Source organism: Pezoporus flaviventris, unplaced genomic scaffold, assembly GCF_033815535.1.
Source record: "Pezoporus flaviventris isolate CSIRO_AGI_PZ_B2104156 unplaced genomic scaffold, CSIRO_AGI_Pfla_v1 ptg000037l, whole genome shotgun sequence".
In the NCBI taxonomy this organism is placed as follows: domain Eukaryota; kingdom Metazoa; phylum Chordata; class Aves; order Psittaciformes; family Psittacidae; genus Pezoporus; species Pezoporus flaviventris.
Window position 1 is genome coordinate 24,466,574 of NW_026892585.1, and position 15,267 is coordinate 24,481,840.

The 15,267-nt window shown below is 45.1% G+C and overlaps 1 long non-coding RNA gene across 1 annotated transcript; it reads right to left on the reverse strand.

Annotated features, from left to right (window-relative positions):
* Positions 1 to 8,189: 8,189 nt before the first annotated feature.
* LOC133275218 (uncharacterized) lies at positions 8,190 to 8,734 on the reverse strand. Its single transcript, XR_009745445.1, has 2 exons — positions 8,592 to 8,734; positions 8,190 to 8,273 (listed from the first exon to the last, which is right to left on the reverse strand). It is a non-coding gene; the product is annotated as an uncharacterized LOC133275218 (long non-coding RNA).
* Between the last annotated feature and the right edge of the window lie 6,533 nt (positions 8,735 to 15,267).

Here is a 15,267-nt window from a genome sequence, read left to right on the forward strand (position 1 = left end):
AATGGTGGGTTTTCCCCAAGTTTCAGGACAGAGTTAAAGAATGGCTTGATTTAGCCTGGATTATTTTTGCAAGATGGGTTTACTTGGTCTTACCTGTTTCTCTGACAGAGCATATGCATCTAATGTGCTTTCCAACCCTAACATAACAGGGCCAAACAGTTTTAAGAACCAGCAATGCTATGGCCTCTATGAGGTTTGGCATAAGGCTTTTTACTGTTTGTTTTAAAAAAGAGCTTTTCTTCAGCCATTAGTCCGTATTTGATATGTTATCATCCACCAGCCATGCACCACCAAAGGGAAACCGTGGTGCTCTCAAGCTATGGCTCCATTCTGCGTTAAACAGCACAAAGAAACTGTTGCCACTTTAACCTTTGAGATACAGAAAAATAAAACCCCTTTAACTTTTGATCTCATGATTCTTGAACAACCAGCAAAGCCAGCTTTAAAAGAAAAAATAAACCTGTATATCCCAGGACACATTAAACTACCAACTGCTAAATGTTCTCATTGCTATTTTGAAATGGGGTGTGGGTGGAGATACCTACTGAAGCTTCCTACTGCTGCAGCTGCCATTGCTGTTCACTGGGGATGTGTTTTCAAAAACCCCAGCTCCTAAGGAGTGAACTTGCATTTCCACCTTTTCTGGGACACATCAAAGACAAACATTCTTGTGCCATTTGTTATTCACAGCACCACTGCAGCAGGATGCCAGCCTGTGACAGCACCCAGACCTGCTGCAGGCACAGCAGCAGCCAGGGGAGAACAACGAGGTGAGCCAAGAGGGGAAGTCATCAAGTGGAATGGCAACTGAGAAATATGTGGGCAGTGGACTGTGTGACACTGATGTGACTAGGCAGGAGCTGACAGTCAACAGGAAGAACCCCAAACACTTTCCATGAAACAGCAGACCGGTGGCTTTTAAGGCACCCTGGTAGTGAAGGCAGAGCAGTACAGGGGAGACTCACACCCCAGCTCTGCAAGCTGCCACACATTTCAGCCAAGCCTTGCAATGAACAATGGACATACATGGCACAGTCAGCATCTGCTCTCCTGCAACTGCTGATAATGACTAGAGGTCCTGCATGTATCACTGGGGCAGTCAGGCACCAGTTAGCAGCAGAGGCTTTCTTTCCTGAGACACTTGCCCATACAACAGGTTGCACCCTGTTAGATGCCCCTTTGCACTCTGGTTTTTGATGGAAGGGTTTGTGGGATTCACCTGGAGCCTCCCACTTTTTTCTTCTAAAACTTGGATTATAGTATAAGCTGATCAACCCTGCTCAAGACCTAGCCAAGTGGACTTTATACAGTCACTTTAATGTTGCTGAAAACGTTACTTGAAGGAGAAACAGGATGTCTCCAGAGTACTGACATTGCATGAATGGAAAACAAGCCCTAGAATAAAGAAGTAGCACAGGGTACAGGAGTACTCAATGGTCTTCTAAGAAATGCTAACGGTGAGCCTGTGCAGTTTATCCACTGTGAGGCTGCTTTTTCAGTGTAGTAGTTGTACCTGATGAAACCAAAGATTTTAATGAGAGTAGAATTGAACTAGCAAGTACCAGGACTTGTTAGCTTTTAGATTGCAAATGTGCCATTAATCCCACAAATATTCCATTTCTGCACCCCTCAAACAGGCTGTATGTTGTGCAGCTGGACATCAGGACCCCAGCACATGAGCGGCAAGAAGCCCTGGCAAGACCTCTGCAGCATGCCATTGACCCATCAGTTCCCTTTTCTGACTGCATCTTCCCTTCCAGGAAACCCTACTTGCCTCCCACAGGCTTTTCCTGGAAGCAGTCTTAATCCTGCCAACCTTTCTGAATACAAGTCCCTTTATTTTATTATTTAAAATAAACCCTATCTCCAGTTGTGCTCAATCACATTTATTCATACCAGTTTTCATTCTTCATGCATATTTCAATCCTGTGAAAGTGTAAAGTTGTTGCTGTTGGTCTTTGGGGTCTTTCCCTCCCTCCCAACCTCTTTTTCTTCCTTTGAAATCACCTTCCTACTTAAAATGCCTGCCAACCCTGCAAGCTGTTTCTCAACCATACCCAATCCTCCTGTCGCCCTGTCGCTTTGTCAGGAGCACTGGACTGTCTTTCGCAGTCAGAGACAGCGACGATAAATGACAGCCTCCATAATCCAGCACAGTGATGCTGTTCGGGGCAAAAGCCACAGGCAGATGTGGAGCCTTCCCACTGAGCACACTGTGGAGGGAAGATGGCACATCACTTGCAGCAGTAAATCCCATCCATGCTCTGGTTGCTTGGCTCCAAGCAGCGTTAAAGCCCCCTTTGCATCCTATAGAGCGCACAGCGCTTCCCAGTCTTCACGAGCCAGCAGGCATTGCTTCTACTTAAAAACACAAAGCAAGGAAAAAAAGAACACCCTTCCCTTCCCCAAAAGAAGGCTGCATGCAGCCCTGCACACTTCCCATTTCAGCAGCTCCAATACTGACAGACAGCTGGATAATGCATTCAGACACTCTGGGGATCACCCCTTTATTCAGGAAAGTTGTCCCCATGTTTTGAACGAGTCAACAGTGAGCAAGTTTTGAGAAGTGGAGATTCAAACCACGCTTCCCACCTCACCCCTACAAAGGGGGTTATGAAGCAGAAGTGCCAGCCAGGAGCATGCTGTGCCTCTTCCCATTAGACCTCACAAGAAGCGCCATGTGCACTACCTTACCCAATTCTTCAGCAGAGAAGTGATGCTGGAGGGAAGCTTATCTATGTGTCCAAGGTCAGGCTTGGCATCTGTGATAGATTCAGCTGTCTAAAGCCCCTGTTATGTCCAGACTTCGGTTCTAGAGTTAGTCATAAAGCACTGCCTCTAACTTCTAAAGAGCTTGGAAATTTGGGGCTTTTGGTTTTTTTTTTACCCTACTTTCTAGCTAGAGAACCATTAGAAGAGGCAATGAGGCTGTATTTCTGGAATCAGCTGCAGATCATCCTCCCATTCAGGAGCATGCTTTTGCCATGTCATCACCAGCTCCTATCTGCTCAGGCTGTGCTCATTCTCAATGGCTCTCAGAACCCTCAACATAACAGGACTGGGGTGGTGGGAAAGCAGGACATAACACACAAAAAGTGTCTGGGTTTTGTCCAGTTTTCCGTCTGGTCCTTTCTTGGCTTACTTGGATGTGGTAATTGGTCAACAGCAGATATGCAAGATACCACCACCAGCATCTTTACTGGTAACTACCACAGCATGCCAAGAGTGGGTTTACTGAAAGCTGGTGGAAATACAAGTCCTCAGAGGAGTGACTTGCAAGAAGAGTTAGTTCCAAAGCTCTAGTACTTGCTTTGGCAGGGCAAGGCTGCCAATCTCCTCCAAGCAGCCATGCAACGACATGAGTCACTAACTGCTCAAAGATTCTTCTTTCTTTAGGCTAGAGTAGCACTGTTCTAGTCAGTTATCAACTAAATTGGACAGCAGGTGGTAGGCAAGACTCATACAATGCCTTTTGCTAAGCCTCATCTCTCAGGAGGACAACACACAAGGAGAAGGTGATGCACAACCACTACGTGACCACCAGCAGGGCATGCCTCAGCTCAGATTCAGTCAACAACACCTTTCCCACTGACTGCAGTGATGCCAGTGCTTTATGTCTCAACTTTGATGATTTGAATATTTAAGAGGTCTTGGTGAGTCAGGCAGCTCACGACTAAAGTCCATAGCATTGCTGCAAGCTGAGTGAAAACCCTGAGTTTATGCTAACAGAGGTGTGCATGGATGCAAGAAGTGCCAGGTGCATCTCAAAGCAAAGGGCTCTCGGCTCAGCTTATGGGAGCACAAACTGGCACTGGTGGAGGATTTGGGGCAGAGCTCGTGCTGCTGTAAGTGCAGCCAGGACAACTGGAGGCAACCATTTTCCTGCAATATGCTTCAAAATCACCCATGGTGTCATTACCTTGATAACTTACAAAAATAATTTACAACTCTTCTTTCAGATGCTGTCTAAATCTAGACTACATCTGTCTTCAGAAACATTCTAATTTAAGTTTGCACTTTAGTAAATCATTAAAATAATCTATTTCCTATTTGTCAGCCTCCATGACAAACACTGGTTATCACCAGAACAAAGAGCAGAGAAAAATTCAGCCAGATCTATCCATTGCCAGGTGGGTTGTAAAGGGGGAAGGTGAGACCCATCACAACACCAAGGAACTTGGGTGCAGATCTGCACCTTTCTGCATTGTCATTTAAGACTTGCATCCCTTCATATGCTACCCCTTAGAGCAGGGAAGAAGGAGTAAACAAAATTTGTTCAGCAGGGAAAGCCGTTTTCCCTGAGAAACAAAACAGAATAAAACTTTTCCTCACCTTTGCTTTCCTCATTCATATTTTACCCTCTTACACTTTAATAAAAGTTAAATTCCAAATGTACATAAAAATTATCAGTATACAGCTGAATTACTAAGGACCACATTCACTACAGAGGATGAACAGCACACAAGTCCACAAGAGCAATCAGCCATTGCTTTATATCAGCTAAAGAGGTCACTTATTTTTTTTTTAATCTTGAAATTGATGGGTGATCACTTTAAATATAAAAGTATTAAAATGGGATCAGGCCCTTCAGCTGAAATAAAACAACAAAATCCAAGTATTTTGACTTGTTAGAAAGGCCAAACTTCTTCCAAAACACCCTTAAGTTTAATGTATTTATGTGCAAGACAAGTGGTTAAAAAGAATAGGACTGGCTCCCAGCTATTTTTCCACACAGTAAGACCTGCTGGGCAAACAAGAAAATATCCATTGTTTACCTTGGGGCAGGACCCAGGGTCCTTAACCAGGTTAAGAGCCCAATTGTGTTAATCTTCCCACTAGTCCAACATAACATGCACCATATTTAAACAAAATAACGTCAATCCCCTCTTGGGTAATGGGGCTGGGGGTGGGAAACAAGACAACACCAACCCCTTCTCCCTACACACATACTGTGGTTCAATCTGCCACCTTCTATAAATGCTGCCATTTGTCTTTTCTTTAGATGTATCAGAGGAATATTTCCATATCAGCCCTATTACAATAAAAACGACTGTGTGACAAACAGCTTTGCAAATAGGCCTGCTGCTCCAACAAAGCACAGACGGAACATACCGATTTGCAGAAATACCCCGTGTAGTTCACGAGTGCTACTAGTCGATTTGAAATCCAGCAAATTTAGGCAGTTGTTTTATTTTTCTCTATCATGATACCTACTTCTGTATAAAGAGCTGAAGGAGTAGAGCACACTGCAACAGTTCCCCCAATCCCTTCCTTCTCCTCCCCTCCAATTTACACTGATTACACGTTTCAAAGTCTTAAGAGATTCATTTTTAATGTTCTATTTAAAATGCTGATTATTACTTGTTTCCTTTTCATCTAGGTCAATACTGCATAGATGATAAATACATACTGTTTACCATTTATACTTTTTCATCTTAGTATTGAATATCCTATGGTAAGCTTAAGAAAAGTCAGTTACTGGATAGCACTTACATTCTCCCTCTTTAGCCTATTCCCTATTTTACCTACAATACATAAGCCCTAATGTGTTCTGTTAACGCAGACATCCATTATAACATTCAGATATTAAGTGCAGCAGAAATGAACTGCATCTCAAAACATTCACTGCGCATTTTAAAGTTTGTCTAATTCTATGATGATGCTTCAGCGTATACATTATTCTTTGCAAAACAGTGCCCCAGTGTTAAGACATCACAACATCAGTTTTCTATTCAGTCTTCACCGCGAGATGAAAAGCCACCATTTTCTTTTCGATACATGCAAATTAAATTGTCTCTACAGAAAGTGTAAACCACAGAGAAGTATGCATTTCAGTGATGATACTGTCACCTGGCATTAAAAATAAGTATTAATTTGTAAATGAATCCCCTCAGTCATGTTCAAATGAAGTAATTAAGCATTTAATGGACCAACAAAACCAGCACAAGTATTAGTTTAATTATTTCCAAGGTACCTCACAACCATATAAAATTCCCCTCACACGGATGATCTTCTGCATCAGTTTTCAATAGATTCAAGCTTACTTAAGTCTTGCACAAACCCTAACATTTATACTGTTTCAAATTTAGCAAAACATAAATAGCTGTTCACACATATCTGGGATTATTAGACTTGATTTCAGATTCTAGAGCCTTAAAACAAAATAAAGGTCTTGCAAGTATCCTCCTTACAAAATGTTACAAATTCTTTGATAACCATGCAGTATTTAAAAAAGCTCAAATTAATTTTTGTAGCAAGAGCATTTAAGAATGCCGTATCTCATTAAAACAATGTTTTTAAACAACGCTTACATTTAACTTAAACAATGCACTAGGTTTTCTGTAATTATCTAGTAATTCCAACTATTCAGTAATACAGATGACTTAAAGTGCAGCTTAGGAACAACAAGACTTGCATTTTCCAGCAACCTCTGAAACTCTGGTGAAGTTAATTCACTGCACTGACAGGAAAAGAAGCCTTAAAAACAGTCAGGCAAAGTAGTTTAGCAGCTTTACACGGGGCTTTTCGTTTGCTTAAGGGTTTAACAATTTCTACAGGCACTATATCACAAATAATCTTTCAAATTTTGAATAGCCATGCTGCGCTGGGAACCAGAGCCACAGGAGTCATTGCGGCTCTCTAGCAATGCACAAAAATCCCGACAAACTGGGTGGCACTGAAAGATACATTCATTACCTTTGTTTTCCTGTCCTTAAAAAGGTCAAGTGAGATGCTAATTGCCAGACAATCACTTGGTTTCAGAAATTTTTATCAGACAAAAGGCTTACAGTTAGCACTGCATCGTGCCCCACCCAGCTGGCTGAGACTTGTCATCTTCTCACTCCATTAGGCTGTAGGGCTGTACTACAATTTTCTAATTGAGCATCCCCTCTGATACATGTCTCTGCCTTGAAAACACACTCCTTCCTTTCTCTCCCCAAATAATCCATCGGCAGGTCAGACACGAAAAGGAAAAACCCCATGAATAAAATAAAGAACAGGATAGTACTAACCTTTTCCTGTAATAAGCTCTCCCATCTCTCCCTCCCTTGCTGGTTTCCAAAACTATTAAACCTATTCTTTAAAAATGAAGAATTACCAGAAGAGACAAACAAAATCATTCTCCAAAGCATCCACTCCCACCCCCAAAACAGGGAAGCCTATATTGGTCAATTGTTCCTAAAAATATTTCGAGGACAAGGATTTTTCCCACAGACATCCCCCGCATTAACCTCAATCCATCTGCATATGACATACTAAACATAATGGTTAAAATAAGATGAACATTATTGTGTCCTCTCCTTGAACCATGCAGATGTATTGACACTACAAGACAATGCACAGTATGTGAAAATGTTAAAAACTTTATTACTTATGAAATCCAAGTTATAATATTTTCATTAAACAAATTAACTTAAACCACCTAATTTACAGAAATAGTAAATGACAAGTTTCTCATAAACAATGTCACATTTACTTAACACTATTTATGTAACTGATTTAAGGCAGCTGTAGATTACAGTAAATACCAAGTACACACTATCAGAAAGTACTGTAGACACTGAAGTACAGAAAATATTTTTTGCTTTCAAAACAACTTTAAGGAATATCATGTTCTCCAAGGTCTATACACTCAGTTTAACCAAAAAGAACTTCTAGCCCTGGTCTCTATTCTAAAATACAAGCTTAAAACTAGCCAGCAACAATATTATCACAAGTCAAAATACAGCATTGTTTAGCCTGATATACTAAAGAAAAAATAATCGGGTAGGACGTAGTTTTTACAAGAAGGCCCAATTCCCTCCCTTCCCCCATTTCTAAAATTGATCTTATGAGCATCCATTATTTACCGCTTCCAGAGCGCCCTTCTAAAATCCATTCTCTATCTCCAGATAGCCATCATGCATCTATGCAGTACAAAAGAGTCTGAAGAACTGTGGACTTGTTTTCGAGGTAAAATGCAGGCATGTTAAGAAAAATCATTACTTTGTACACTAATATTTCCCAGCATATATTTGACAGAATCCCATTAACCCACAATTACTTAACCTGTGGTGAAATGCGGCCAACTCTTCCCTTCTAAACAGGCATTTAATATGCAGATGATTCATGATGCCAGTAAGACAGTTTATATTTTTATTACATAAAAACCATTATTTTCACATTAAGTTTTATTTGTTAGCATACCATGCTTTGTGGGTTTCATCTATTAATTGACTGTTGAGTGGTACTAATGAAATCCTTGGGGTACCTACCTTCCGACATTTCAACGGCTCAAGAAAGGCCGTAACAGTGCCACAAATTAATTGTAATGTATCTCATTCCTTCACAGGGAATAGCTGCTGGTAACATCAGCAATGGACATACAGGCAAATTCTTTCCTAGTTACCTTTTTTTTGTGGGGGAGTATGAAAAGCAGAGCCTTTCAGATACTACCCATGATGCCTCCCAACCAAGACCATCTGCAATATGCTATGTTGACCGTTTGTCACAATCAACCCACCTATTTAAAGAGGGGAGAAGAATCCATTAATCTACCACAATCCATAAACACAAAAAAAAAAATTCATAGGAACACCTCCTGTACTTACACTGAACTGCATGCAGAAAGGTAGCTGTTCAGTACCAACCATGTTGAAGACCTGCAAGACCCAGGTATTTGCAAAAGTGTTATTTGTTGGCTTTCTGACTTTCAACCATAAAACATACCCTCGTTCCCCATGAGTACCTACAATTTTGCTAATGATACTCTGATTTTAAATACAGTTTGAGAGAGATAGGATGAGGAGACACACTCTTGGTATTTTAATCTCTTGACACAATGCAGGGATGTTTAAGAAACATACGAATTGCATGCTCCTGAGTAACTATCTCCTTCCTGCTAAAGCTGCAAGAAAAAAGAAAAAGAAAAAAGAAGGGAAGCCTTCATGCCATACATTTCACACCTTCAGGAGGCAATAACCCTGCTTGGTTAGGACATGCAACACAATGTTTGAAATCAAGGTCTCCTCAAACACTTTTTCCTCTTCTCCCTTCAAGTAGGTCACCCCTCCCAGTGATTTTGTGTAACTGGTGTAGTTTGTCAGAAAACAGTAAGAACCCACCCTGCTGCATGAAGCATGTCAATTAACACCCTTGCCATGAAGAGAGCTAGACCTCTACTGCAGAACAGGGCTCCATGCAAGGGAGCACCACTGGCAATCACTGTTTTAAGACTTCTTCCAGGTTGTAGCAACCTGGATTTCTCAAAACCGCTTCAGTAGAAGCAGCCCAGCAAAGGCATTTTCTGATAGGTCCCTGCTAATGACTGCATGGAGCCACAGCGTGGTCACCAAACCACGACTGCACGAGGGAAGCTGCACTCTCTTCATCTCCAGCACATCCTCTTTAGCTGTCATCCCCACGGGGTTACAGTGGGGTGGGCTATGTTCATGTGGAAGTCAGACTGCTCACTCCCCTTGCACAGTCCCCCACAAGAGATGGGTAGACTCTGGGGCGCTCCCACAGAGGGGACAGCACCCACCTTGCTTTCTGGAACCTTCCTAAGCTCACCAGGGCGGCATTGCCTGCATCCCAAAACCTGCCCCTGTGAATGCATGCTTCCAGAAAGCGGCTGCTCTTCCCCAACACGCTGACAGTTGGAACAGATTGTTGGTTTGGTTTTTTGGTTTTTTTTTTGTGTCTCCACCATATACTGCATTTAAAAAAAATAAATAAAAAAAGGTGCTTTTTTGGATCCTCATTAGGTAAATAGTAGCTAAAATGTGACGCCTGCAGAAGTTTAGAAGGCTTTTAACTCAAACCCCACCCGAACCACACACCCCAGCGGCTGAGATACTGCAAAACCTTCTCTCCGCATACCTCCGCTGGGATCCGAGCCCTCGCTGCCCTCCGCCGCCCAGCCCGACCAGGCTACGCCCGGTGCCGCCGGCAGACCGAAGCAGGAGCCAGTCACATTCGCTGGAGCGCAGCCGCCGGGAGCTCGGTTTTCCTGGTGCCGCTTCCCATTTTAAGGAGTTCTCGAAACTTTCTGGGAAGAGCCCGGGCGGGGGCTGCCGTAAGGCAGGTGCGGACGGGCGGCGGCTGCTCACATCGTTGCCCTGGCCAGACCGAGCAGCCACCCGCAGTCCTCCGCGCCGGCACCGCGCACACAGTGACGGGCAACGCAAAGCCGCTCCGCGGGGCTCTACCCCGCCCCGACGGCGCGGGCAGCTACAAGCTGCTACCGCCACCACGCACCCACAGCCCCTGAGCGCCGCAACAAGTACCACCCGGGCGAGCCCCCCCTTCACCCCTCCCGCACCTTCTCACGGTGGCACAGCTCCCCCCGCCCCCAACCGGGAAGGGAGGGGGGAAGGTGGAGAGGGGCCGGAGCTCTGCACACTCACCCCGCAGCAATCCTGGTGCGACACTGTTCGGCTACCTGCCGCGGCGCGGCCCGGCCCGTCAGCGGCAACAGCTGCGCCTCCCAGCCTCCCGTACTGCAGGAAGCAGGCAGGGGCGGGGACGGTGGGGCCGTATATACCGCGAAACCCCCGCCCCCAGCGCGCTCCCGGGAGGGAGGGAGGGAATGAAGGAGGTAATGGGAATAGGGGGGAGGGGGAACTCACCCTAGTGTGCTGTGCTGTGCTGTGCTGTGCTGTGCTGTGCTGTGCTGTGCTGTGCTGTGCTGTGCTGTGCTGTGCTGTGCTGTGCTGTGCTGTGCTGTGCTGTGCTGTGCTGTGCTGTGCTGTGCGCGGCGGTAATCAGGTGACGGGGGGGGGCAGCCCCCGACACTGCGGAGCCGGGCGGCGGCTGCGGGGGCCAGGCGGGGCTCTAGAGCGCTGCCGGGGGTGGGTAGGTGAACGGCTCCGTTCTCTAGAGCGTTGGCTCCGTGAGGCCGCTTGCCGCATGTTCACATACACAAGCACCACGAGAGTTCGGTAGCGGTCGCGCCGCAGTGAGTTTCCCTGTTGCCGGAGGCTTTCGCAGGCCGGGGAAATAACGTGGTGCGGCAAAAGGCGTTTATGAAGCGGGCAGGTGGGTCCCGCGGGGGGAAAGGAACGGACGGAGAGGGGATGTCACGGCGGGAGAAGCCGGTTCGCACCCGTTTTGCTCGCGGAGGGACGGTGCCTCCGGTTCGCGCTGATCAATGAGATTAATTAAACGTGCTGCCCCGGTGTTATCTCCATTTAAAGCAGGATGAAGGGGGCTGCAAAATCCCGTCACAGCGGCTTGGCAGCCTGCTGTGAGGACGGACCGAAAGCTCCTTTGATGCTGGCGCACCTCTGCTGCTGACCAGTATTTGGTGCAGACTCCTAATGGGGGAGGGAGAGGGGACACCCGCTTTGCCCCCTGCCTGCAGCCTGCACAGGGTGCTGGAGGGGCTGCGAGTTTAGCCGGCGTGTCGCCCTACTGCTCCCCACCTTTGAAATCCGGTGCCTTAGATCACCGAGTTACTAAATTCAGGTTCCTGTTTCCCCTTCTGGGCAATGGGGGGCTTTTTAATGTAATACACGTTCTCCCTCACTCTTCCCCTACCTCTCCAACAATGCATCCCCACATTCCCCCTTGCTGTGTCCGTGCCTGCAAAAACACCGATCCTTTGATTATGATCAAACCAGAACTGGGACAAACTTCTGAGAGCACCCACTTCCATCAGCGCATCAGCAGGGCACGAAGCATGCATCACAGCTCAGCAAACAGCTGTGGGTCAAGCAGTGCATTCACAGCCGTCTGCTCCTAGTAGGAATGTTTGGTTTAAAACAACGGCCTCTCTCATCACTCCCTAAACTGCACCCCCCTAAACAAAACCCCAAACACCCCATTTTCTCCTATTTGCCAGAGCATCTTGCAGCTGCCCCTGCCCTGCTGGCATTTTGCTCTAGGTTTTTTTGGGGGTCTGCTGATGCAGGGGGTGCGGACCAGATACTCAGTGAAGCCCCAGCTCCATGTTTGCCTGTCCCACCCCAAGTGCTCCCAGCCTCCTGTGCCTGCCCCACTCCCTGTGGACTTCTTGCCTGTATGAACGGCACAGCAGGGCTGAAGGGCAGCCCCCCACCCTGGCCCACCCCAGCCTTTTTGCTGACATTTCCATGCCTCTGCAATTACTGTGAGCTGCAGAGCTTGGTGTGCTGGGTTTGGGTCTTTGCGGGTTTGGGTGCTGGGTGGCTCCCCTCTGCGAATGGCTCCCAGATAAGCTTATATGCCCATTTGGTGGCATAAAGTGTGGCCAGACTGATATGCAATCTACCCTCAAAACCCCTTAGGTCAAAATGTGGTTTAATTCCATGGATGTTTTAAATTTTCATGGAAATACTTTATTCATTTCAGTGCTGCAACCTTTACTCGTTTGTGTAGTCTCTAATAGAGAGGTGCCAGAGGCATGTGCTGGGTTGGGACTTTTCCCCTGGTGGCATAGGTACCCTTCACAATAGTGCATTAGTATTTTTCTCTGGAAAACCCTTAGAATTTGAACCTTGCAACTTACTGCCATGTAATCATAAAGCTCTGTTTTTCCTGCTAGAAATTTCTCACAGGAATTTGTCTCCCTGACATGATCTACTTACTGTTTTTATCTTGTCAAACATAGGCTTGTTTTTCAATAAAAATAAAAACAAAGAGCTAATTTTGAAATCCTTAGTCAGACAAAGCTTGCACTGGAATCAAGGAGAGCCTTGTCTTCATGTAAAGATTGCAGGTTCATGATCAAAATCATTATAATAAAATATTGTCGCAGAAACAACATCTCCCACTTCGAAAATAAATATCTCTGCTCCAGTTAGGTATTTATGTAGCAACAGGAGACTGTTGATTTAGGAAAGCTTTCTGGTGCACAGATACTCTAAACCCTTAGCGCTACTAGGCAGCAGCAAAGCTCAGGAGGAGCAGGTTCCAAAAGAAGTATAATGCAAACATCTGCTCTTTCATGCTCTTGGCAGTACTCGGGTAAAGCCTCTGGCTCACCTTCACCTGAAACACCCCTTTGCCAGCCGTTTCCCATCCCCCCCCCCCTTCCCATGCCCAGGTGGTCCCAGCCAGGCTGCACAGATCACAGAAGTAAACATCTGCCTGTGGTGATGTCCCTTTCCAATGGTACTGCCCATTCATTTATCCCATGGTGGAGACATGTGCGTTCATAGCCTGGCAAAGGCACTGAAGAGCAAGAGTTGCCTGCATCCCTGCAGCCTGTATGACATTCCTATAGCTTCTGCCTCCTTACCTTACAAGAGGGATAAAAAAAGTTTTGGTAATTGTACCAAAATAAGAACCAATCTACTAATTCCTCAGTAGGAGACACTGTGGGGAGGGAGGGAGGAGAAAGCATGCACAAGCAGCCTGAATCAGAGGGAGATTTGTCATCGTATTTGTGTAAATTTCCAGAGTTTCTGTAGTAATGTAATCATCCCATTATACTTATTGTAGAATACTTGCAGAGTTATTTTTGAACAAAAGCTTCCAAGTGGTTACGTTACATAAAACAGAAAATTGGAAGTTTTTAAACAGTGCCATAAAGTATTTTCAAAGAGTCTGACTCTAATCCCAATATATAGCAAAGCAGCAAACAGCAGAATGAACTGATGACTTATGAGTCTTGCAGCTTACAGTAGATAAAGAAGTACTAGTTGCCTGATAGGGAACATTTCTAGGAATTAGCTTGGTGACTTCAGTGGGAAACGAGCTGAGCTGAAAATGTGTTATGAGAGATGACAAAGTCTTTCCTGCTATTTCTTCTATAGAGGTCTCCTGACAAGTTGTGTAAGGAATTAAGTGTTTTAATAAATCATGGTCACCAGGAACCAGCCCGCTTGGCCCCTCACCAGAAAACATTTCTACACTAATAAGAATTAAATAAACTTGAATCCATGAGCAAGTTTTTTTTCCTGGGGGAAGGCAAGTACAGTATTTCCTCACTAATGCAAATAAATTTTAACATATAAGAAGCTGAAACAACACATAACTCAGAAAAAAATATAAGTTACTTAGCCTTTAATCTGTTTAACATAAATAACTTCCATTAATTGTGGTGAGTAGGGCAGTTGATCAGAAGTCCCAGTATGGAGGCTTGGAAGTCATGGTATGAAATCTATTCATCTTGTATCCCACATCCTGAAAAATGGCAATATCTATGTCTGATGTTCTGAGGAAGTGCCAGTATGGCATAGTTTTGTTGAGTGGCCCATTTACACAGAGACTGTCTCCTGAAGTGTAAAATACTGTTCTGGCGTAGTTGGAGGATGCAAAAATAAGTTGCATGCACTAGATCTGTACATCATCTGTACATCCTTTGAGGGCAGGCAGATGAGGTAGTCCAGCCATAAAGCAGCCCTCAGGACATGTTCAGAGCTCCCTTTGATTACCCAGGCACGTCAAGCTCCTCTACAAAAAGTAGGAGGTGAACTGTGATTCATTTGTTATACATGAGAAAAGGGCAAGTGCTGCATTACTGCAGTCAGTAGCTTGTAAAGCCTGTTTACCCATTATAGTACCATGGACTCTTGTCTCTGGGCAGTGGAACTTGACTTGCAAAGCCTTATAAAGAGGAAGGTGAGCTTGTGGTTGTGTTGTTGGCAAGAATTTGTGGATTCAGTTTTAATTCCTATCCTGAGCTATTGGGTACCATTGCCTTGCTGTCCTGCCAGTTGCCATCTCTTTGTCCTTGAAACAGGTAACATTGCCTCGCTCTGCCATGTCTATTTGTGTCTTAAACACTTGTGACCACAAACTAAGTTTATCCAAAATGGGACCCTGAGAGGTCAAGTTGTAACACGAATGATTTTCCCATCTAGTATCCACATGGGGCCATGTGATTTGAGTAAGTGCTAACAGCAACAGACTGCAGCTCAGGTTTTCAGAGGCTTGCTTGTTGCTACTGCCCCTTTTCCCAGAGAATGTGGGGAGGAGGCACACTCCTGCTTCCCTCCTTCAACCCTAAAAAGCACCTTTATTGGACCCTCTTGTAGCAGATGTGGTCCAGCAACCCTCTATGGGGCAGGACCTAAGAAAGCTGGGGGGAGATACCAACCCACATGTGACCATATAGCTGCAGGGTGGCCCAGGGGACATCCCCTATGATGTTGTTTACCCTCCATTAGGGAATGATGGAGCTGGGGTCATTGCTGGGTCCAATTTTTGTAGACACAAAAGTTTATTATTTCTGTAGGATGGCTGAAGTGAATTGGCTGAACCTGAGGTGTTGATACATGGCTTTCCAATAGGACTGTCCATTCATTTAGCAGTAGAGAATGATCAGGGAGGGACTATCAGTCCCACCACCAGGTTGTAACC